The following is a 26977-nucleotide window of genomic DNA, read 5'->3' as shown; positions in this document are numbered from 1 at the left end:
ATTTTATCAATTCTAGAAAACGTACAAAACAAAACACTAAACCCTGATTTGTGTAAAGGCCCTTATGAGCCAATTTAAGCTGACTCCAACTCGAACTCTGGAGGATGTTTTTATTTGTAATGTATTTCCACAACCAAGCACATAGTAAGCACTTAAAAAATTCTAGTTGACCCAGTAGTTGACTGACTGAACAAGTTGGGACAGGGAAAGCTTAAGGGAGTTACTCAAGATCAGACTCATGGAAAAATGTCACAAGCAGGATTAAAATCTGGGCATTTCTTGATTCCAGGTCTACTATTTTTATCTACTATGTTATGTTAGTATAAAATAATTTGTGCATTTTTCATTTAAAAATAAATACAATTTTTGTGCTTAATCATGAATATGTCAATAATATGACAACATTTTAAGTGTCTAGAAGCTTTGTCCATAGAGAAAAATGTTTACTTTCTCATATGCGACTCTAAAGCTTTCTGTTCAATATTTATTCACAGTCAAATAAAAATGTTATAATAGAAACTTATGTAAATATTTAAAGCAGCAGGAAAACATTAGAGAGGAACATTCCAGCATCCCCAGGGAGGGGAACAGGTGGAGCACCTGGCACAACTGTTACTTTATATTTGCTAAAGAAGTAGCTTAGAATTGCTGTCCCAAAGCCATGGTAGTCTACACAGACTGGTATGTTGGTTAGAACTGAAGTAAGAATTATCAGCTAACCTTCTATTATTCAGAGTCACTTACTCACCTTGATTTTTAAATATCAAAAAAAAAAAAAAAAACAAAACCTGGCCCCAACCTATCTTTTCAGCCTGATAATGTATTACTTTCTTTCTCAGTCCATGAACTAAACAAACTGGCCTGCAATTCTTCACATAGGTCTCTACATCTTCCATATCAGGTACAAAGGGAGAAGATTTGGTTCCCATATTCCTAGTTCAATTGATCATAAGATGATAATATGTCAACAATCCAAAATATCATCACAGCAAAATGTTATCAACATATTAGGAAGTATTGAACCTTTGATTTAATAAAAGGATATTTTTATTTTGGCTGGCAGAAGGGCACATCCTTAGGGGACTTTTAAAAGACTATAGTGACAAATCATTTTGAGCCAGGCCAGAACAAATGGGAAAATGAGCCCATTTTTTGCTAAAAGGTAATGTCTATCAGCTGTCTATTAATGAAAAGCACACCAGTGGAGGTTTTAGAGCTACAGCTTTTTAAAAGTAAAATCCTCTAAAGTAACTTAGAACTTCTAGTAGCTTCTGACCTTTAGGGGACCAGACCTGCTAATGTAAGTATGAGTTAGGGGAATATCCCCAAAGTATTATATTTGCCTTTTGCAATGTTTCTGACTATGATATTCAGTTCCTTTTGCCTCACCCCCATTCTAAACTTTTTTTATTTTGTCCATCAATTTTTAGCAAAACAATTTGTAAAATCACAAAATAGTAAATTGTAATAAAATCATTTTTAATCTTCCCATATTAGTACAAACCAATTTTTCTATTCTTATTGCATATCATTCCCTTCTACAAACACTGCAGCCTTAACCAACTCAGTATTTTTAATGTTCGGGCTAGCTTTCTGGAGGTCCTCTGGAAGGGCCTTGGTCTCATCAGGACAGACACCACCAGAATGGACAAGAATAGAGTCCAAAGTCTTTTTTGTCTCTTACACAGTCTGTGTCTGTCATAGTCTGACCCAGTCTTAGTCCCACCCAGTCTCCTCCAGCAGTCTGCCAGTCTGCCAGTCTGACAATAATGAGACAACATACCAAGAACTAAGGGATGCAGCTCTTAGGGGAAATTTTATATCTCTAAATAGCTACATAAATAAAATAGAGAAAGAGGTGATCAATGAATTAGACATGCAAAAACAAAAGTCAGAAAAAATAACAAATTAAAAACCCTCAATTAAATACAAAATTAGAAAATTAGAAATTCAAAGGAGATATTTATAAAGTAGAAACTAAAACAACTATTGAACTAATAAACAAAACTAAGAGTTGGTTTTATGAAAAAACTAACAAAATAAATAAACCTTTGGTTAATTTAATCAGAAAAAAAGGAAAGAAAAAACCCAAATCACGAGCATCAAAAATGAAAGGGAGGAACATACCACCAATGAAAAAGAAATTAAAGAAACTATTAGTAGATATTTTGCCCAACTTTATGGCAACAAATCTGACAATCTAACTGAAATGGATGGATATTTACAAAAATATAAACTTCCCAAATTAACAGAAGAACAAATGAAATACTCAAATAGTTCCATTTTAGAAAAACAAATTGAACAAGTCATCAAGGGAAGCCCCAAGAAAAATTCTCCAGGTCCAGATGAATTCACAAGTGAATTCTACCAAACATTTAAAGAACAATTAACTCCAATACTATGTAAATTATTTGGAAAAATAGGTAAAGAAGGAATCCTGCCAAATTCCTTCTGTGACATGAATAAAGTACTGATATCTAAACCAGGAAGGACCAAAACAGAGAAAGAAAATTACAGACCAATCTCCCTAATTAATATTGACAGAAAAAAATTAAATAAAATTTATTAGCAAAGAGATTACAGCAACTTATCAGCAGGATAATACAGTATGAGCAAGTGGGATTTATACTTGGGATACAAGTCTGGTTCAATATCAGGAAAATTATTATCATAATCCACCATATCAATAACAAAATCAACAGAAATCATACAATAATCTCAATAGAGGCAGAAAAAGCCTTTGACAAAATACAGCATTCATTCCTATTGAAAACACTAGAGAGTATAGGGATAAAGGGAACTTTCCTTAATTAATAAACAATATCTATCTAAAATCTACAGTAAGTATTATTTATAATGGAGAGAATATTTTCAGTAAGATCAGGGATGAAACAAGGATGCCCATTATCACCACTATTATTCAATGTTGTACTAGAAATATTGACTTTAGCAGTAAGAAAGGAAAAAGAGGAAAGAGATGCCCATTAAATTGGGGAATGGCTGAACAAGTTGTAGTATGTGAAGGTAATGGAAAATTAATGTTCTATAAAAATTGATGAACAAGTTTATTATAGGGCCTAGAAAAATTTACATGAAGTGATGCTGAGTAAAACAAGCAGAACCAGGAATACATTGTACACAATAACAGCAAGAACGTGGGATGATCAATTGGGAAAGGCTTGGTTCTTCTCAGTAGTTAAGTGATCCAAAGGAATCCCAATAGACTTGAAACAGAAAATGCCATCTGCAACCAGAGAAAGAAGTAAGGATATTAAATGTAAATCAAGAATCACTGACTTTTTTATGGTTTATTTTTCTCTCTCCTATGTTTTTTTCCCATTTGCTCTGATTTTTTTTCTCCCAACATAATTTATAAAACAATGTATTAAAAATAAATAAATTAAAAGAAGAAAGTGATGGAGAAAATGTTTCTAATACAGATTTAATTAAATGTGGTGTGGGTACATATTTTAGAGTCAGATATTAAATATTTACCAGTATACTCCTGTGCAATAGATAGTAACTGACAGAAGTAGGATTTGAACCTGGTTCTTCAAACTGCTTATAGATAATTATAGATTGAAACATACAGAAACTGATAAAAATAGAGAGACTGAGACAATGGGACAGAAAGAGATAAAGATAGTGCATAACTACTGGTGAACACTTTCTGCATAACTTAATTGTCACCAAATTTAAGTAGCACCTCTCTTGATAATTTGCACAAACTTAAACTTATGTCTATCTTTCAGTCTTCAAATTCTATGGAATTTAGAATGTTTCTCAAATCCATTCTTTCCTTTCTATTCCCACTGAAACCACTCTAGTTTAAATCCTTGTTACATCATGCCTATGCTTCTGTAACAGTCTCTGAATTTTTCTCAACCTATCTTGAATATCACATACAGTTCAGATGAAAATGATACATCTATTGCAATTTCATTAGATTGTATAGATTTTTTTCTCTATGATCCATAGGATAAAATCTACTTATTTGAATGTAATATTCAAGAAGTTTCACAATCTGACTCGAAATTTAATCCTAACTTCACCACTCCCCATTTGAACCCTTATTCTAGCTAGCCAGACTCTTCTTATGATTTTAGAATAGCTATAAGCAAACCTTGCATACTTGTATTTAGTTATCTTTCCTCATGTTTTTCTTGTGTAATATACTTCCCCATTCTCTACTTATCTAAATCTTACATATTTTTGATCATTTTTCAATAGGGGAATGGTTCTTATTTTTATAAATATGACTCATTTTTTCATACATTTGAGAAATAAGGCCTTTATCACAAAAACTTACTGTAAAAATTTTATATTACTTCATTATCTATGGTACTTTTTAGTAAACTGTAGTTTACCTGATTATCTCTTTTAATTAGGTATCATTTTATTTTTGCTTTGTCTGAAATCACGATGACTACCCTTGTCTTTTTTACTTCGGCTAAAGCATAATAGATTATATTCCAGATCTTTATATTAACTCTCTGTGGCTTTCTCTGTTTCAAGTGTGACTCTTGTGGACAACACATTGTTGGATTCTCATTTCTAATCCAATGGGTTAGTTTCTCCCATTCACATTCACAATTATGATTGCTAACTGTATTTCCTTCTATCCTAATTTTTTCTTTTTATCTTTCTCTCTCTTTTTTTTATCCTGTCCCTCCCCAAAAATATGTTTGTTTCTGGCCACTGCCACCTTTAATTTGCTCTCCTTTTTATTATTTTCCTCCCTCTCCACATAATTCTTATTCCTTTCCCCACCTATTTTCCTATTACATAAGACAAATTTCCTTACCCGAATGAGTATGTAGATATATTATTCCCTTTTTTGAACCAATTCCAATAAGAATGAGGTTCAAGCATTGCCAGCAACCCCTACTCACTCATCCATTTTCCTCTCCACTGCAAAAAATCTTGCTTGTTACTTCTTATGTAAGAAAATTTTTCCTTTGTCCTCTCCTAATATATCCCCTTTCTCACACTACCATTATTTTTTTTGGAGATCATTAGAACATAACCAATTCATACCCATGTCCTCTATTTAGATTCCTGTTAAGTATTCTAACAATGATAAAATTCTTAGCAGTTCCATGTACCATCTTTCCACATGGAAACAAACAATTTAATTTTATTGTCTCATTATTACCCTTTCCTATTTATCTTTTTATACTTCTCTTGAGTCTTCTGTTTGGATGTCAGGTTTTTTATTCAGCTCTGGTTTTCTCATCAGGAATGCTTAGAAATTCTCTGTTTCATTAAATACACCTTGTCCCCCCAAAAAAACAAAGCTACAAGACTCATTTTGCTGGGAAAGTTATTTTTGTTGGTAATCCTAATTTATTTGTCTTCTGAAATATATTCCAAACCCTTTAATTCTTTAATATGGAAGCTGATGTATAAGGCTTGTGAAATCATTTGCTAAGGCAACTATGGTGATGATGAGCTGAAAGCTAAGTATAACCTCCCCCTGCTTGAGTTCTATAAGTTGATCGCGTTCTATGTCTCGTGAATGATAGTATAAATATCAAAATGGCCCTTTGTTGGAATCTTTACAAAGTGTTAAGTCATTAGAATTGATAGAAACAATAATTATCTAATTTAGCATGGTTCAGTATGATTGATCTGATCCTAGAAGGAGCTGTTATAGGCCAGAACTTGAAACAAGGTACTAAGTGGAATTGAGGAGACAATGTTTAAATCTAGTTTAGAATTGATTTAATCCTACAACAAATAATGGTTTCCCAGTGATATAATGACTGGTGTGTACTCAGTGAATAGCATATAAGCAAGAAGCTCTCAGGGCCAGGGACAGAAGCCCACTCTCAGAGACTCATTCCACATTCCACCTTTGTGCTGACTGGAGATATTCGGAGGGAGCTAGGGCTGAAGCACAAGACTTTGAAGGACACAGTAAAGGACTGGATTTTAACTCCTGGCTGCATTTGAAGTGATTATTACTTTGAACTGAAACTAAGGCTGCCTCCAAAAAACCTCCCCAAGAAACCTGCCCACAGAGAGCCATCATATATTTTAAAAAAGAAGAACACTACAGCCCTTGGCAGAAAAAAAGATTCCACACCCTTGATCTATCCTAAAAATTAATTTTAAATGAATGAATTATAGGAAAACTGTGTCAAAAGAAAAAAGATATTTTCCTCAAGTCATTTGGTCTATGATTAATATGTTATCTCTCCCATTAATTGACAATAGACACAATTTGTTATATATGAACTCCCACTTGAATCTGTATCATGAAGAGCTTTGGTATAACAACTAAAAAAACTGAAGAGCTTGCAAGCATGATCAACATTATGGATGACACTTGGGTCTAAGAATAAAGCAGTTTAGTTATGTGCCACAAGTTTGCTTCTTATAAAAACTATTTTTAAAAAACCCACTAACTTTCTCAACCAAATGTCATCCTGTCATGTGTTTTCAATCATGAGTTTTGAGTTGTACATTCTATGAGAACTAAAATTCATTTTCAATTACAATGATCCAACAACAACGAAAAAAAAAAACACATTCTTGCAAAGCATAATCCAGATGTGAAAAAAATGTAAAGTAAAAATGCAGATTCCATCATTATAAATTAAACATACTCCTATCAGAAACTATATCTCATCACAAATTCCTCAGGTTATTCAGTGATTTATCAACATTGAGTTATTTACATGAATAAAAGATATTAGCATAAGTATTGATGGCTCAAGCCATCCTTGTATAGCAAGAGAGGAATTTCCACTTGATAGATATGTAAGTCCAATCTTTCTTACAAATCCTTATAAATGACTTAAAATATAATGTTTTAATTTACTGGTCAGTCACTAAGCTTCGTATAAGTGTTTAGGGTGCAGGGTGTTGATAGGGATAGGGGTTGAAAGAATCCTGAGTTCTAGTCTCAGGTCCACCCATAGTTTGCTTCACCACTATGGACAATTGTCATTTTACCTTTCCAGGCCACAGTTTCCATCTTTATAAAGTAATAAGATAGCTAAAATCCAATCCAGCCCTAACCATTTTCCTGATCAGTGAAAAAAACTATCTACGAGAGTATTATTTAATATAATAATAGAGTAAATATTCATGCCCAAGGTTAGGCAAACTTTTGAACATAAAGGGTACAGATTCAAAGTGGAGGTTGTTTTGTTATTTTCATATAGGGTTCATCAAAATATCAGAAATACTTTTGTATCACAGAGATCACAAAAAAGGGAAAGGCACCTACATGTACAGGGATATTTATAGCAGCTCTTTATATGGTGGCAAAGAATTATAAATTGGCAGAATGCCCATCAATTGGAGAATGATGGAACAAACTGTAGTATATAGATATAATAGATGTATATTGCCCTATAAGAAATGATGAGCAAGCAGATGCTGAGTCAAGTTAGCAGAGCCAGGAGAACATTATCCATAGTAATAGCACACATTATATAATGATCAGCTATGATAGACTTGGCTCTCCACAGTGATGCAAAGACCCAACACAATCCCAAGGGATTCGATGAAATTTCTGACTACATCCAGAAAAAAAATTACAGAGTTTGAATGTGGATCAAAGCATACTATTTTCACTTTTTTTGTCTGTTTTCTTTCTGATTTCTTTTGTCTGATTTCTTTCTTATTATGTCCTTTCTTAAAAGGGGAAACCCTTTTGTTCTGATTCTTCTTTCACAACATGATTAATGTGGAAAAAAGTTTAACCTGATTGTTCATGTATAGTTTGTTGCTTTGGGAAGGTATACAGGAAGGGAAGGAGGGAGAAAAACCTGGAGTTCAAAAATTTACAAAGATGAATGTTGAAGGAAAAGATAATGATAAATGTTGGAGGGGATGTAGGAAACCTGGGACACTAATGCATTGTTACTAGAGTTGTGAAATGGTCCAATCATTCTGGAGAGCAATTTGGAACTATACCCAAAGGGCTATCAAACTGTGCATATCCTTTGACCGAACAGTATCTCTACTAGGTCTGTATCCCAAGGAAATCATAAAGGAGGGAAAGGGACCCATATGTGCAATGTTTGTAGCATCTTTTTGTATTAGCAAAGAACTGGAAAATGAGTAGATGCTCATCAATTGGGGAATGACTGATTAAATTATGGTATATGAAAGTAACGGAATATTATTGTTTTATAAAAATGATGACCAAGCTGATTTTAGGAAGGCCTAAGAAGATTTACATGAACTGATGCTGAGCAAAACAAGCAGAAACAGGAAATTGTACACAGTAAATAGCAAGATTGTGCAATGATCAGTTATGAAAGACTTGGTTCTTCTCAGTGATTTAGTGATCCAAGGCAATCCCAATAAACTTTGGATAGAAGACACCATCTGCATCCAAAAAAAAACAAAGATGAAAATTGTCTTTACATGTAATTGGGTAAAAAGTAAAATACTATTAACTAAAACAAAATGTCAGAAATATATCCTCAGCTACTTAAATGGATTTGAGACCCATCAATGTGAATGCTCCCTCTGATGATACAGTTATTCATTTCCATCATGTGAAAATCTTATTCAGACACTTCCACAAGTTACCCACAAGATGTTCACTCTAAGTACTAGGGATTTTCCTTTTTTGATTCTTCTGATGGAAAGAAGATACCAGTGAAGCACATGGGCCATCCATCAGTTGGTTATTCCTTGCTCTTGTCATGTGACTAGTCCATCTTTTTTTCTCTTATTATATAGTTTTCAGATAATATCCCATTCTTCTCTCTTCTCCTCCTCTTATTCCTCCTCCTCCTCCTTCTTCTATTCCTCTTCCCCTTCTCCTCCTTCTCCTTCTTCTTCTTCTGCCTCCTCCTCCCTCCTACTTCCTTCCTCCATCTCTGCAGCTGGCTCTCTATTTATTATGCCATATTTCTATATACAGAAATGAATTATATGTTGAATGATGAACATATATATATATATATATGTATATGTATATGTTTGTACATATATGGGCTGCTAGGTGGTGAAGTGGATAAACTGCTATCCCTGAATACAAATCTGGCCTCAGATACATACTAGCCATGTGACTCTAAACAAGTCATATAACTCTGTTTGTCTCAGTTCTTAATCTGTAAAATGAGTTGGGAAAAGGAAATGGCAAGACATTCTAGTGTCTTTGCCAAGAAAACCCCAAAGGGGTCCACAAAGAGCTGGACATAATTAACCAAGTTAAAAACAAATACATCATTTCATACTTAAATAGTGATAGCTAGCTAGATGTCATAGTCAACTTATAGTCAAAAAGGTCTAAGTTCCAATTTTGTCTTTGACATTTACACCAGCCCTGTGACCCGGGAAAAGTCTAAATTTTTTCCTTATTGGGTTTCCCATAGAATAGGGATAATAATAGTAGGTATGTTGTGAGAATCAGTGAGATAATATACAGAAAATACTTTATAAACCCCAAAATGCTAAATGAATGTTGTTGTTATTACAACAATATAATTATTAATAACTAATAACTTTCCAGATGCAAAAAAAAGAAATCCCACAGGTCAATAAAATCAACAGTACCTATACAATAAAAAGTCTTAATGACTTTTAAAATATTCATATAGAATACTGGAATTTCCTAAGTTGGGTGAAAATACAGAATTCCAGTGATTGTTATGACTTTTTTCCCCCATTGGTGAATATACTAGTCTGGCATTTATTCATTTGCATGTTAAGATTTACAGATGCACTTGATCATATTGCTAGTACTATTTGAGATGTTTTTGAAACTATAATTTATTCCATATGTATATAACAGCCAGACATATGGCATGTGACCAAAAGATATGATTTAGAAAGCTTCCATAGCATGTGCTTGAAATAAGTAGCTGACAGATAAAGAAAAATGGCAACTTTATGTTTTAATGGCAGCATAAACTATTTAGAAGGGGCATTTATCAGTTCACCAATAATTTATTTCCCTTATCCTCTGTCTCCACTCTGAATCCACTTTTCCTAAAAGCCAGGAATGTTTTTTCATGACAATTTATTTGGTCACACAAAATTATTACATCTTTAGTGTCTTGATAACGCATCATTCTTCATGTACACATATTTTATCTTCATCTTCATCTTTGGAGGAAGATCCTAATGGCTAAGGGAGATGTGGAATAGAGTATTTTTGATAGTTGTTAAGAAGATGTGGCAATGTGCATTAATGGGTCTCTGATGCAAGTGTTAGGTGAGCTCTGAGACAAGCTAGCCGAATAAAGTCAGACTGATAAAAAATATCATTTAATGAATGAGAAAGTTCCACAGTGCTCTATTATGTTTATTCTATAATTATGTGATTTTTAGATGGTTCAAGACAAATATGTTTCTCTCTATGTACCTTTCTCTTCTGCCTTCATTTGTATACTATATAGATATGCATCTGTATACATGCATATTTATCTATTCATGTCTAAATCCATGTATCTGTTTATCTGTCTCTAACAACTGGAAGCCACAGCTGGACTCAGGGGGTTTGGGGTATATTACCTTCTTCCTTTTCACTAAAGGGCCCATCTGCTTTAGATCTACACACACACACACACACACACACACACCCCTCTGATCGACCAAGGAAAAACTTCAAGTTTAGGTTTTTACCTCTGGAAGAGAGGGAGCAGGAAATGGAGTCAAAAATCTAAACTAGATATGGGATAGATGTTTATTTTCTCAACACAAAAATAAAATGTTTAATACAAAAGGTTCTGTACAAGGACAGTAAACTCAACAAAGCAAAAGAAATGGAATAATAGCCTTTGTCATACTCTTTTGAGAGGCTGAATTTTAAACAATGGAACTTGAACAAATTAAGATTAGGTACTGCTACATTTTACCTAGGCTCTGTACTAACCAAACAGTTCTCTTCAGAGTCATATCTTCTGATAATCCAGAAGAGAACTTGGAGCTCCTCTGCTAATGGTCATTTTAAATATCAAATGATGTGATCAGATTGTCTTAAATTATTCCTATTAATAGGAAGTCTGTTTGTAACTCTTAATATGTATAGTCAGATTTAACACTAACACACTTAAAAGTTCTTTTGAGTTCTTGTGATAATATAGCTTTTTGAAATGAAGTTTATGTATCTACCCTGTTCAAAATACTAAAATAATTTTAAAAGAAATATTAGAGACTTCTGCAATAGTTAAGACATACTAGGATAGGAGGTGTCTGTGATTTTTCCTGAAATACATCCAGCACCAACTAAGGACCTAAAGGATCTCCAGATTTCTCAAACACATAAGGCCATCTCCAACCCTGAACACATATATCTCAAGGAAAAAAATGATAATCTACAATTAGACTAAAATACATACAGCCGGAAGAGACAACCAAAATCCAGACTCAGACTTACCTGGCTGAGCCATTATAAATTAGGAGCATGTCATGTAGGAGCAGTCAGCATATTGGTACCCAGACTTTTTTTTTTAGTGCCAAACTCAAAGGGATAAGTCTAAGGTATGTTATTTCCCTTCAAAGATTTATTGAATTAGTTCTTCCTGTTCAGTAGTAAATAAAGAGATTATTTCTTCATTCCTCAAGCACTGAAACCATAGTCAATAAAGGGAAGGCAGGTAGGGAAGCACAGCCCATGCAAATGGAATTTTTAAAAAGTGGGAGAGAAAAAGAGGTGGTGAAATATCTTGATACAAAAAGAAGTTTAAGAATGAAAAACTAAATAAATCTCTTTGATTTTTAACATTTTGTTTAGCTAATTGAATTTTCATGTCTGTATACATATTCTGCCCATAGCTATGAAAACTGGCTTGTGTGAATAGAGAATAACTATTGACAAATCCACTTGTAAAGTTATGATTAAATTTCCTTAGTTTATTATAGATATTACTGCCTGTCTACCAAAAATAAGGTACTTGAAGTGAGTGAGACATGGCCTCTGCCCTTTCAGGAATTTCAATTTAAGATAGTAATGACACATATATCTATGTAAGAATTAGAGAAAAATGAATAAATATTAACCAAATAAGTAATTTAGATAAATGAATATCGACTTTCTATGGAAGAAAAAGGTCACTAAATGAGGAGTTGTGGGAGTCAAATATGATTTGCCACCTCTCATCCAATTAGTGCAAAAGGTCTCAAGAAGAAGTTGAAGAATTGAGAACTGTTTAAATAATATGGGTTTTGAGGGCAGTGAAGGGAAATTCTTGATTAGCTTTGTTGAGAAAATGTTCCAAGATTATTTTGTGGTTCAGAATGAGGTTAAGAGATAGCATGAGAATGAATGATAGGGTGTAAAAAAATAATTCCCAGAGCAGCATTCTCAGAGAATTGCAGCATATGAATAAGGAAATGTGAGGAAAATAAAATGTTAAACTTTTAAAGCAAATACTAATCACTTTTTCTCATGAAAATGAGAAATGAATGGTAATATGTTGGTTTTTTTTGAAAGATTGTAACTATAAGAGAAAATTGGAAGAAGGAGGAAAGATCTAAGTTTTATTCAAAGCAGATGATGCTATCTTAGTGATGGGTAAATTTAATAGTTTGCCTAGAGATAAGAGGTAAGAATGGCTTTAATAATTACACTAAAGATAACTTAGAACTAGAATTAAATAGAATGTATAAGTATAATAAGGAAAGATAAATGACATATAATGGTAGTAGGGTGATAGGCATGGTGATAGGATTTAGTAAGAAATGGACATTTTTCAGAATGAAAAGAACTATTGACAAAGAAAATAAATATTTACAAATTTAATTCCAGAACAATGTGTAATTCAATGTATTATTTACAACTTTTGTTTGAATAGCCAAAAGGCAGGAAAAGTTAGAACTTATATTAAATTTAATTCCAAATCTTTACTATAGATGACTACAACTTTTCTAGAAAATTTTACTCCACAAAAGGAAACTATTATCCTTATCTAGAGATGACAACTTAATGACAAAGAAAATAATGGAGACAATTCAATAACAAAGAAAAATGTTATGGGCCAGAGCGCTGTACTTAAAACAAGGTGCTAATTCAGTGGAATTGATGAGACAATGGTTATCTAGTTTAGCATGGTGCTTAATAGTTCTCTAAGTTCAGTATGACTGAAAATAGAGCATATAAAGTTGCAACAAACTCAGCCAGAGTCAGAGCCAGGGACAGACTCAGAAGGGCCAGACAGATTCAGAGGGGACTCAGAGCCAGATTCATTTACTTCATCTCACCCCATCATGGTGACAGGCTCTCCTCCTTCACTTCTCCACTGAAACCAAGACTCTGGAAGGCCTCTAAGAAAGCTAGCCCGGGGCCCAGGCAAGGAAATTAGATTGTGAAGGAGAAAATAAAGGATTTGGACTTTTAACACCTGGCTATTCTTGTGGTGATTCATCTGTTGAAAGGAAGGCTGCCCCAAGACCTTCAGAAAACCAATAAGAACATTACAAAAAATAATAAAGGGGAAGAGGAAGAAAAAGAAAGGAAGCAATGAAAAACAGGACAGAAACTATAGGGACTTGATATTTAAATTACTTTGGTACTGAAGATTCTTCATTCCTCAAGCACTAAAGTCATAGTAAATAGAGGGAAGCAGTCAATAAAGTAAGCTCAACCCATACAAATAGAATTTTTAAAAAGAAAGAGAAAATTAACCCATTGGCTAAAATGTTAAAAGGTAAAAATGGTGCTTAAATGTCTTGATTAAAAAAAATTACTGAAGAGCTTCAGAATTTTCTATGAAGTATTTCTAACAACACATAGCAAGAACCTCCCTGTTTCTCTATGCCCTTAGTAAATGGTCTTCATGTGTTGCCATGATCAAAATATTTATCTCCTTAGAGAGGCAGTTTTAGTCAATTTAAGGCCTGGGCCCTCTTTTCAGAAACTTTGTGATTAGACTGTTCCTTGACTTACAAAATGATTAGTTGGAGATTTCTTAACAGGATGACTTTCTCTGCAATGTTTATAGAAACCTAACTCAACATTTCTCATAGAGAATAAGTGCTGAGGTGCAAAATGTGAGTATAATTTCACAGTAGTTGTCAACTAAGCAATGACAAATTATAGGTCTGGGTCAAGCTAAAATCCAACTTTCTTGTGATAAGCATGATCAAAGGTTCTAATGCATTTCATGATAATGATATCATGACCAGATGAACCATTCTTTTCTTGATTTAATAAGCCTTCACTTTCTCAAAAAAGAAAATAAAAGGATGCTAGAGATTCTTAAGTATGTGACCTAGTAGTCGATTTCCTATTGATAAACCTTCTCACCATTAGCTGGACTGGTCTTCAGAAAACAGATACATAGTACTTGCTTCATACTACAAACTTTTTTACTATGTAATAATTGTTGATGTTTATATGTCACTTTTAGGTTTGCAAAGAAGTTTGCAAATATTATCTCATATACCTGTGTACATATACTTATATATATATGTATATACATATGTATATACATATACATACATATTTGTGTGTTTACATATATATATGGAGCAAATAGTGACCCAAAGGAGAGAGTGCAGATCCTAGAATCAGGAAGACTAATTTTCAGATCTGACCTCATAGACACTCACTAGCTGTGTGACTCTGAGCAAATCATACAACCCTGTTTGTCTTAGTTTCCTCATCTGTAAAATGAGCTGGAGAAGGAAATGGCAACCCATCCCAGTATTTTTGCTAAGAAAACTCCAAAATGGGATCACAAAAAAATCAGATACAAGTGAAAAATGACTGAAGAGTGTATACACACACACACACACACACACACACACACACACAATTTCATTTGATGTTTACCATTTCCATTTTATAGATGATGAAACAATGAATAAGTGACTTGCCCAAGATCACATAGCTAGTGTCTGAGGTTGAATTTGAACTAGATCCTTCTGACTGTAGGCTTAGTGCTTTATCCTCTATGTCACTTAGCTAACAAAACTTAAATGATCTTGTACTGGAAAATCTCCAGGCAATTATGAAATATTCCCACAAAATTCAATATGAATTGCTATGAGTTCTTTCAGTGTCTAGGATTTTTCTAAAAAATTAAAGGAAAATTTATCAAGTTCTACCATTCATTTTATTCTTTGAATTAATAAGTTATATACAAAATTTAATTCTTTGACAAATCAGTGCACATATTAGCAACAGAATAGAGTATGAGGGAAAGACGTAGGGATGCCCAAAAGTTATGTATCAAAATGAAATTTATTAAAGAATATTTTCCATTGCCAAATAAGACCCCAGGAGCACATTTCTTTCTTTATTTTTTTAATTATAGCTTTTTATTGACAGAACATATGCATGGTTAATTTTTACCACATTGTCCCTTGCATTCACTTCTCTTCCAACTTTTCCCTTCCCTCTCCCCACCCCCTCCCCTATATGTCAGGCAGTCTCATACATGTTAAAATGTTAAAGTATATCTTAGATACAATATATGTGTGCAGATCTGTACTGTTCTCTTTTCGCACAAGAAAAATTGGATTCAGAAGGGAAGAAAAACAAAAATGCAAACAGTTTACATTCATTTCCCAGCGTTCCTTCTCTGGGTGTAGCTGATTTTGTCCATCTTTGTTGAAGAAATCCACTTCTATCAGAATACATCCTCATACAGTACTGTTGTTGAAGTATATAATGATCTCCTGATTCTGCATTTCACTCAGCATCAGTTCATGTAAGTCTCTCCAAGTCTCTCTGTATTCATCCTGCTGGTCATTTCTTACAGAACAATAATATTCCATAGCATTCATATGCCACAATTTACCCAACCATTCTCCAATTGATGGGCATCCATTCATTTTCCAGTTTTTAACCACTTCAAAGAGGACTACCATAGACATTTTTGCACATGTAGGTCTCTTTCCCTTCTTTATATCTCTTTGAGGTATAAGCCCAGTAGTAACACTGCTGGATCAAAGGGTATGCACTGCTTGATAACTTTTTGAGCATAATTCCAAACTGCTCTCCAGAATGATTGGATCTGTTCATAACTCCACCAACAATGCATCAGTAGCCCTGTTTTCCCACATCCCCTCTAACAATTCAGCATTATTTTTTCCTGTCATCTTAGCCAATCTGACAGGTGTGTAGTGGTATCTCAAAGTTGTCTTAATTGGCATGTCTCTGATCAATAGTGATTTGGAACACTCTTTCATATGAGTAGAAATAGTTTCAATTTCATCATCTGAAAATTGTTTGTCCATACCCTTTGACCATTTATCAATTGGAGAATGGCTTGATTTCTTATAAATTAGAGTCAATTCTCTATATATTTTGGAAATGAGGCTTTTATCAGACCCTTTAACTGTAAAAATGTTTTCCCAATTTATTGCTTCCCTTCTAATCTTGTCTGCATTAGTTTTGTTTGTACAAAAGCTTTTTAATTTGATATAATCAAAATTTTCTATTTTGTGATCAATAATGATCTCTACTTATTCTTTGGTCACAAATTCTTTCCAGGAGCACATTTCAAATGATCATCATGGCCAATTTGTAGGAATGTCACCAAATTTGACTTACTAGCTTTTCCCTTTTGAGCAATTAAAGTCCCATCTCTGATTTCTGCTTTGTTAAATAAACTTTTTAGGGGCCCTACAGCAATAATTAGTAGAGAAATAATATATTATCTGCTAAAACCCAGATCTATGATTTGGTAAAAGGGTAATTTGATGCCTCTCTTCACTAGTTTTAGGGCTGTTTGAATAGAGACAAAAATCTGATCTTCACATCTTTAGATGGTCCCTGAGAAACTCTTCCTGAACAAATAGTAATGAGATCATACAAAGAGCACTACCAAAATTGTATCAAAATTTGATCATGGTCCTACTCTTCCCTTCAGAGTTCTAGTTAGCCTGATTCCTTCTGATTTGCAGTTTTCCTCATCCATCCCTGATATTTTGCTCCTAGACATGTTCCCCTTCCCTGGCCATATATCCCATGTTCAAAGATGACATTTACTCCCACCTTCAAGGTGTTTCAACTAATATGCATGAGGTTCATTAAGCATGTGTAATTGCTAAAAGCATGTGTTCTGTCCTTGACTCTGGCCACTTTTAGCCAACGTTAGGCCTGGACTCTCTTGTCAGATTCCTTGACTTATGGAATGATTGGTTGGAGATATCTTAACAGAATGACCTTCTCTGCAATGTTTATGGAAACCTAACTATCAACATTTCTTATAGCAAGTAAGTCCTTAAGTGCAAAATATGAGTATAATTCCAAAGTAGTTGTCAATTGAGCAATGACAAATTACAGATCTGGGTCAAGCTCATAAAAGCCAACTTTCTTATAATAAGCATGATCAAAGGTTCTAGTGCATTTCATGATCATGATATCATGACTAAATGAACTTTTTTTTCTTAATTTTAATAAGCCTTCAATTTCTCTAAATAATAAAAGAATGCTCAGAGATTCCTAACCTTTTTGTATCGTCAACTTCTTTATAGTCTGGTGAAATCTGTGGTCCTCTTCTCAGAGAAAAAAAGTTTTTAATTGCAAAAAGTAAAATACATAGGAATACTAGAGAAACTAACTATTTTGAGATACAGGTATATATCTGTTTATGGACCCTAGTTAAAGTAAAGCTTGGTTTATAAAAATAGAGACATCATAAGCCACTGTTGAAGTATTAATGACTCTATCAACATATTTCCATAGTTGAAATGGTACATAAACAAAGCTAATCCCACTACTCCAAACATTTGATACATTTATATTTAGTTTGAGTATTTTGGCATATCCAACAAGAATAAAATAACCACTTACTTACCTGAAGAAGGTGACCTTTTTAGCACTCCCCAACATATTTTTTTTCTCTTTAGCTTCTCTAAGCATAACATAGATTAAAATAGAAGCCAGACATTCTGTTCTGCAAAGAAGAATATGATAGATGAAAGAATTAAAAATTGACACCTTAATGGAAGGCTAATACCAAAAGTGAAATCTATTTTTTTTTTAATGAAGTTTTCCTGGCAGAAACCTTAAAACTCAAATATATTAGTTTTAAAGTCCTTCCTTAGATGTAATTCTTAAAGATTTCATGTTTGATAAAGAAGAATGAGGATAGGTGTGCAGAAGGACAGGAATATTTATCATTGAATGACCATATCTTGTTTTTATTAAGAGCAAAAGGTATGGAATGCTATGACAAATTAGCATCAGCTTTATAAACAAAGAAAAGGTAATTGAGACATATTTTAGTACTTTCTGTAGCAGAGATCTTTCTGGTAGCAGAATTTATTAGCAATTGTAAAACTCCAGAGAAATTGTATCTTTTAGGTGTTAGTGCATTCATAGTAGAAATACTCCCCAAGTCTATATCAATTGATGGTAAAACTCCAACAAATCAAAAATATTTATGATAATAGTGGTGGGATTCCCTAGAGGAACAACTTTTCTCTTGATTTTAAAAAGAAAATCTCCAATTTTACTAAATAATGAAATCAGCCCTATCTAGAACCAACCTGGCTTGCTATGATTAGACATGAATATTATCGTATAAATACTTCTAGATTGATAAGCAAAGAAACACACACCACACATACCCCTATTCTTTTCTTCACTCTGCTCCTTCCTTTATTTACCTCCTCCCCTTCCTCTCTCTCTGTTCACAGAGAAATTCAAGGATGCTCTGCTCAAAGGAAAATAAATATTGATCACTGAAAGATATATTGGGATTTATGGGCTAGATTTTTTTTCTCCTCCCTAATTATTTAGACTATCTTGTTTTTTTAACTGGACCAAACTATGAAGTTTCATTTAAGATTTCTTGAAATGCAGCACTGAATAATCAGACTTTGATAAAGCCCATTGGGATTCAAATGGAGCTACCTGACCATGCCTTAAAGCTAAATCATTCTGACTCTCATTGATTGACCAACAATAGGTACTAGCCCAAAGTTCCCTTGGTAATTGAATTTTGGTGTCCCAGAATGACTGAAAATGTTCTGCACAGAAACCCTGAGCCTCTTCCCCTTCTATATTGATTTTTTCTGAATAGATAAAAGAGGCCACTTTTTTTTCACATGAGATAATCAAATTCTTACCTAGCCTTAATCACTGAATGCATGTTACCTCAGACAAACTAAGACCTAGGAAAGACTTTAGCTTAGAAAAGCCAAGGTTTCCTACTGCATCTAGGGCCATCTCAAGTTGTTCTGATCTATTATCTTGTCAAATATTTTTATCTGGATCCAAATGGCTCCAGAAAGAGAAAGGATGATAATTTAGCACAGTCTCACTTAAATACAATTCACTTGCAAGTCAAGACATCACCTTCCTGATATCATTGTTCCTCTTTGAAAATGAAGGACAACAAACAGTTTCTATTATCCCTAGTGTGGTCCATAGTAAAATTACTCCGTTCACAAACTTGAACTTTCCCTTAGCTACTTCAACAAGATATCTGCTTTTGGTCACCTTTCCCCTTGTCTTTTTAGTGTGCCTGTATGAAATGGACCTTTTACCTTCTCTAGTCTTAATTCTAAGCATCTATATATGCTAAATGAAGTAAAAAAAAATTAATCATATAAAGTTCGCTGCAAATTATTGCTTTTTACCTTTAATTGGACTTTCACTGATATATAGAATCCTCTTTTTTCATCACTTTTATCACTTTCCTCATAGTAGATATTCCAAACTGCCTTCTCCTCAACCAAAATTCCATTTCACTCCCACATTAGTCTGTCTACATATGACTTTACCTTCTACTTTCCTAAGAAAATTGAAGCCCTCATTACTGAGATACTTCATCATCCACTCTCCATGCCTTAAATCCTAGTTATTTCTTATCTGCTTTTCTGCTGCAGTCTTAAAAGATAAGATGGGCTTTTTTCTTTGCCAAAATTAACCCCTGAACTTTTGTTTTTGATATCTTCCCCTCCCATATCCTCCATGAGCTTAGTTCATTGATCACCCCTACACACATACCTCTCTTAATTCTCATCCTGTCTTCTGGATCCTCCTCCATGCCTACAAACATGTTCAGATATCCCTTCTAATAAAACAACTTTTACTTTGATTCTGATATCCATTCAAGCTATAAACCTATGTCTCTCTTTCTTTTCAATGACAGATTTCTTTTTTTTAAAGCAATCATTTTCTATTTTCACTTGTTCCCCATTTATATGATCCTATTAAATTGCTCATTCTAACATTATCAGAAATGTTTTAATTGTTAAATCCAATAGCCTTTTCTTAGTACTCATTCATCTTTATAAGGCATTTCATTTTCCTGACCACTGTCTCCTCTGAAATAGTCTGGAACACCTTGACTTCATAATACTATTATCTTCTTCTTATCCTCCTACCACTCTGATTGACTTTTCTTAATCTCCTTCATGGTGCTATTATTTTTCTTCTATACACCTCCTCAAGTCTAAATGGCCCCCAAAGCTATGTCCTCAGCCCCCTTTTCCTCTCTCTCTCTCTATTTTCCATTGGTAATCAAATATGATTCTAAAGGTTCAATTATCATCTCTCTGCAAATGACTCTAAAATCTAGATGTCTCCTTGTTGTTCTCTTGAGCCCCAGAAGTATTAAAATCTCAGTTGCCTGCTAGACATTTCCACCAGGATTCCTGCTATCAACTCAAACTCAATGCATTCAAAATAGCATTTATCATCTTTACCCCTAAATTTCCCCCTCTTCCAAAATTGCCCATTTTTGTTGGTGCAAAAATAATCTTTCTAGATACTCAGGCTCAAAATCTTGAAGTATCTTTGCCTTTTTTCCTCAACACTCACACTTATTAATTTTCCATGTATCATCTTACTTCTATAAATCATCTCCTTTCTATTAATATAAATATTGCTCAGGCTCAAGCTCTCATCACTTTCTTTTTTGGATTATTTTATTTTATTTTTTCTATTAAATTTATTCATTTTTACTATACATGGCTTCATGAATCATGTTGGGAGAGAAAAATCAGAACAAAAGGGAAAAGTCATGGGAGAGATTAAAAAAAAAAAAGAAAGAAGTGAACATAGCATGTATTGATGTACATTCAGTCTCCTTAGTACTTTTTCTGAATGCAGATGACATTTTCTGTCCAAAATCTATTAGGATTGCTTTGGATTGCTGAATGATTGGAAAAAACCCCCCCACAAATCTTTCATAGTTGATTATCACACATTCTTGCTGTTATTATGTACAATGTATTCCTAGTTCTGCTTGTTTTATTCAGCATCAATTCATGTAAATCTTTCCAGGCCTTTCTACAATTACCTTATCATTTTTTATAGAACCATAATTTTCCATTACCTTCAAATACTACAACTTCTTCAGACATTTCCCAGTTGATGGGCAGCTACTCATTTTCCATTTCTTTGCTACCACAAAAAGAACTGCTACAAATATTTTTGTGCAAGTGGATCTTTTTCCTTCTTTTATGATTTCCTTAAGATACAGACCCAGTAATAACACTGCTGAGTCAAAGGGTTTCCATGGCTTTATAGCCCTTTGGGTATAGTTCAAGATTGTTCTCCAGAATGGTTGGCTAACATTTTACAACTCCACTAACAATGCATTAGTGTTCCAGTTTTCCCACATTCCCTCCGACATTTATCACTATTTTTTTCCTGTCATCTAAGTCAGTGTAAGAGGGATAAGGTAGTATCTCAGAGTTTTTTAAATTTGCATTTCTCTAATCAAGAGTGATTTAGAACATTTTTTCATATAACTATAGATGGATTTAATTTCATCATCTGAAAATTGTCTGTTTATATCCTTTGACCATTTATCAATTAAGGAATGACTTCTATTCTTATAAATTTGACACAGTTCTTTATACATTTTCTAAATAAGACCTTTATCAGAAATACTGGCTGTAAAGATATTTTCCCAGCTTTGTACTTCCCTTTTAATCTTGTTTCTATTGGTTTTGTTTGTGCAAAAATTTTTTTAATGTAATGTAGTTAAAGTTGTCCATTTTGTCTTTCATAATGTTCTCTAATTCTTCTTTGATCATAAGTTCCTCAATTCTCCAAAGATCTGATAGGTAAATTACTTCTTGTTCTCCTAATTTGTTTATGGTATCATCCTTTAGGAGGCTGTCAATAGGGCTTTCTGCCTTTTCCAACACATTCATGAAGGAATTGTTCAAATAATCTCTTTGATGTGTAAATCTGACTGTGTCATTATGCCCTTACCTCAAAAACTGTAATAGAGCCCAATTGCTTATAAGACTTTGTCTATATAAATTCTTTGGTGTGATATTTAAAAACCTTTATAACCTAAATCCCATCTTTCTCTCTAGATTTATTTCACTTTGCTCCTCTTTGTGAACTCTTATACCTTCTGTCTTTCTGCACAGGGTGTCAAAAATTTAACTGGTCAGTCAGATTTAGAAGAGAGAGGAGAACAAGACTAGATTTAGGAGGCATCAGGGAGAGAGAGAGATGGAAAAGCAAGAGATTATGATTGAGTTCAGATTTAAAGGCATGGAAATGGCAGGGTTATGGTGAACTATCAATTGTGGGAATTGAGCAATTTAAAATCAATTTGCATATTGAAATCCTCTAGGGAGTGGGCAGAGATTGAGTTTGAGTGAATGGTTCCATTCTTCCTAAGAAAAAAGGTTAAATGATCCATAGGTCAATAGATTACAGACAAAGAATCTGGGTGGATAATATACTTTCCATTTCTGCAACCGCATATCTTCTGATTTAAAATATAAAACTCTTTCCATTATAAGAGGTTAGATAGACAATTGCCAAATGTATTAGCATTTGGCTTATTAAATTCCTCTTGGGTGAAGATTCAAAGTGAACCCAGTTTGTCAAGTCTTTATTGACATATTGTTTTCTCTCAGTCTCACTTGCCTCCAGCCTTTTTCATAACCATTGAATAGTGGTCAAGGGTATGTCTTAAACAGTAACATTTTGGAATATGGCCCTGTTTTTAAAAGGCAAAAGAGTGAAGGATCAAACTGAATACTTCACTTTCTGACAGGAAAAGTGAATTTGAGTTTGACATAAAAATGAAAATAAGGTATTTTCAGTTTTGTAACACAGCTATGTTTCTTAAGAATTTATAAACTTCATTTCACAATATGCCCTAAAGAAAAATTGGAGCAGGAGTGCCTCAAATAATAAAACGGGAATGTCAAAGATTGAAAATAATATTCAAATATATTCTAAAGGAACTGGTTTAAATTAAGATTTTTTTTAAAAAAGTGATAGTAGCCAAGCAATTTGAAATAAAAGAAAAATAGACTGTGAATGTAGAATTTCTTTTGTTGGGGAGTGAATGAAGAATTTGTCAGGGAGTTCCTGTTGAGAAGTTAATTCTGAAGAATCCACTTTCACTTATTCAGATTGACTCCCTTCTCAATTGAAAGTGAAAAACCTAGTAAGCTCCAGAGCAAATGAGAACACTGAAATCAATGGGTATATCCTAAAATTTGATATGTTGATAGCACATGATACTGAAATTTTTACTTTACAGATAAAACTTTTAAATAAAGGAAAGAAAAGTATATTTCATAAGCAATTCAACTTAGAATCAAAATTACCTTTCTTACTTCAGTTCAGATTACTCACTTGAGACATGATAGCACTTTTTGTAGAAACAAAGAACTAGAGATGACAATTGATTTGGAAAATGTATAAATAAATTATGAAACATGAATATAATGGTATATTATTATATCAAAAGAAACTATGGACATGATGAATTCTGAAAAATATGGATAGATTATATGATTTAGTGCAGAGTGAAGTAAACAGAACCTAGAAAACAATATACAGTGACTATAATGTTTTACTGGTTCTGCTTAGTTTGATATTTACCAATTCATGTAAAGCATCCCCGTGCTTATCTGAATTCAATTGTTCAGTTGGTAAAAGTATAATATTTTAAACTGGAGATCCAGGGTCAAGGACCTCTATGACCTCAAGGGACTTCCTTAGAGTGAAGGTGATTGCACCCCATACAATAATCAAGGTGGAATACCTGCACCAACTGTGAAAAGAGTGTATTCATCCACAAAAACAGATATGGAGAGATACACATAGGGACTATATGTGACCAAGGTTTATATGTAAGAAACATGTTTGGTCAGAACATGCACAGTACATGGAGAACCAGTTTATATTTATGATTCTGCAGGGCTATTGATGGCTTATGGTGACATTTTTGACACATTGCTTGCCCATTGATTGTCTCTACCAGACTGCTTCCATAAACATAGGTTGTCTCCTCTGATCTCTATCAGGCACGGTCCCATAGAGAGTGTCTATGTAGTTTTTTTCTTTTTTTCCAAACTCTGGCTTCAGCTGAAAGTCTTTGGCTATATACAATACTACCTCTCAAGAAAAGGGAATTTGCCATGGTCTTCAGTTTGAAGCCCTCTTTTTTTTTTTTTTTTTAACATTTCTATTAATAAAGCAAAAGTCTTTATTTTAGCTATAGGATTAGCAGTCATGCTTTCTAGGAAAAAAAACAAAACCAAAGGAAAATATTTATTTTTTTTTTCTCTTAAGGGGCAACAGGTCTGGCTCCTCTCACTGATTCAGATATAAGGTCTCTTATTTCCTATAGAAAAAAATATCTCCATTGAAGTTCCAAGATCTTTAGATTAAAGGGCAAAGGTATTCTTAATAGTCTAAATAGCTACTTCCCTTAGGCCCCTGTCTGTCTAGTGAACTGAATTTGCTGATCTAATGTCTTTCTTCTCCCTGCCCAAGGTCTCTCTGTAGTTTGAGGTTGGCATAAGTCTCCTAATTTTCATCTCTAATGGTTTATACAATAGCTAGTTATCAACCAATAATTGTCAAGAACTCTAAGGTTTTGGATTGAGGTACTTGACTGGACACCCTTTTGTTTTGTAGAGTTGTTGTTAGTAGGAGAAAATCACAGAAGCAAATGGAAAACTCTAAGGACAAGGTTATTATTTCTCCTCGTTGATAGTCCTGTAAGGCTTACATGCATTATTGGTCAGTCTTATTCTTTATGATGCTCCCATTAAGTCCCAGAATTTCTATTAAAGTCTGGGAAAGAATTACTGAACTTTAATTTTTTTTCTTTTTTGAGCAGACACTATAAATTCTTTCTATTCTGCTTCCTCATGAAGTGAATAGCAATTTATAGGCAATAGAAAAATTATACTAGGTCACACATTCTTTGGGGGATTGATTTTGTTTAATAGGTAAAGCAATGTGATAGTGACTTCTGACTAGAGGGGAAATATGACCTTATATAAATCTATAAATGTCAGAATCAGGTAAGAATGAAGTCCCTTTGGATAGATCTGAATCATAGCCTGTATTAGTCATCTGACTGGCACTGACAGCCTGTCATACCTAAAGAAGGACAAAAAGAATGTAATATAAAATGCAACCCTGCCCCATACTAATGTTAACATCAAGATCACCTTTAAAAAGAATCCAGCTTCTTTAAAACACCAGCAAAAGAGAACAAAAGAAATTCTGAACTAATGAAAAATTAGCTGAGATATTTAAGGGGAGACTAAGAAATCTATGTAGATATGACAGTATGTGATTTTTTTGAGAAAGTGGAAATCTGGGCCTGCTAAAAATGTGCTTTATGAACTACACTCCTTAAAAGTCACATAAATTCCTAGGAAACTTAGATTTTTCTAGAGTAAGAAACAGTCATTGCTAGCCCATAAATGTGAGTATCATATGGTCCCCATGATCAAAATTAATATAGAAACAAATAATAAGGATAAATTCTAGACAATGTATCCCACATTCCAAAGAAATTTTATTCCAAGTAAGAAATCAAGAAAGAAACTACCACGAGGCCCATAATACCTACCAATCCTTAGATAAATTCTGATTTTCGTAGGGATATTAATTGTAGCAGAGAATTTTAAGTCATGAGATCTTCAAATGAACTAACTTGTCGATTACAGTCCCAACATGTAACTCAGGTCAGAACAATTAAAGGAAGAAATATATTGATTTCTTTTATCTCAGCAGAGGAATAAAACAAAGTATTATAAATCTCTACTTCATAACTAAGCATACAGTTATATATCCCAATTGACATAAGAAATGAGTCCTATGAAGTGGTCACACTATTGGAATTTTCATTGCATATTCCATTGGGCTGGAACAAATTATCATATTTTATATATAATTATAACTTCAAATAGTGCAAATTCAAATAATGTAGCCACTTCAGAGAATTCACTATTCTCACTAATTAAAACCTAGTTGTAGTATGGAATATATGAAAGAGGCTAGGCATACATTTTAAAGCTGAATGCAAGCAGCCTTAAATCAATTGACATTTTTTAATATGTTTTCCTTTACTTTAAAGGATAAAGAATATATTCTTTTCATCTCAAGTATAGCCTATTGACTTTTTCCTTTCTTCATTTCTTTCTTTTCTTCCTCCCTCCTTCTTTCCTTTTTAATTTTCTTTCCTTCTTTTCTCTTTCTTCTTATTTTTTCTTCCTTCTTCCCTTCTTTTTTTCCTTCCTTCCTTTGCTACTTCCCTCTTTCCCTTTCCTCTCTCTGTACACAGATGATATATCATATCTTTACCTACAGATGCTTTTTTCTCCTTTCTTTTGTATCTCTGAATCCTCCCAAGATACCTTGGGTTTATTGGCTACATTTCTTTCTTAAGGACCAGGCTTTAAACCAAAGCCAATCTAATTCTCATTAGCTATCAGTAGGTCCTAGACCAGACTCCATTTGGTCATTGTGTGCATTCTAATTGACTCAGGTTGAAAGTAAATAGCAATAATTTCTACTTTGGTCAGAAACCCTGAGAGTCTGCCCCTCCTAGATTTATATGGATTTGTTTTGGAGGGGGACTAGGTAAAAAAGAATATTCTTGCCTGAATTACCACTAGCCTTGATCACTGAATGAATGCAGGCTAAGTCAAACTGAGGTCTGTTGAAGACCTTAGCTTAAAAAGGCCAAGGTCTCCCATTGTATCCAGGGCCATCTACATTCTGTTCGATATCTGGCTATTGGACCCAGAGGGCTCTGGAGGGGAAAAGTACAACAGTTGACTTTGCACAGTCCTCCCTCATTCAAATCCAATTCAC

Source organism: Sarcophilus harrisii, chromosome 3, assembly GCF_902635505.1.
Source record: "Sarcophilus harrisii chromosome 3, mSarHar1.11, whole genome shotgun sequence".
NCBI lineage: Eukaryota > Metazoa > Chordata > Mammalia > Dasyuromorphia > Dasyuridae > Sarcophilus > Sarcophilus harrisii.
The sequence above is the reverse complement of the archived record's forward strand: the minus strand, read 5'-3'. Positions refer to the sequence as shown.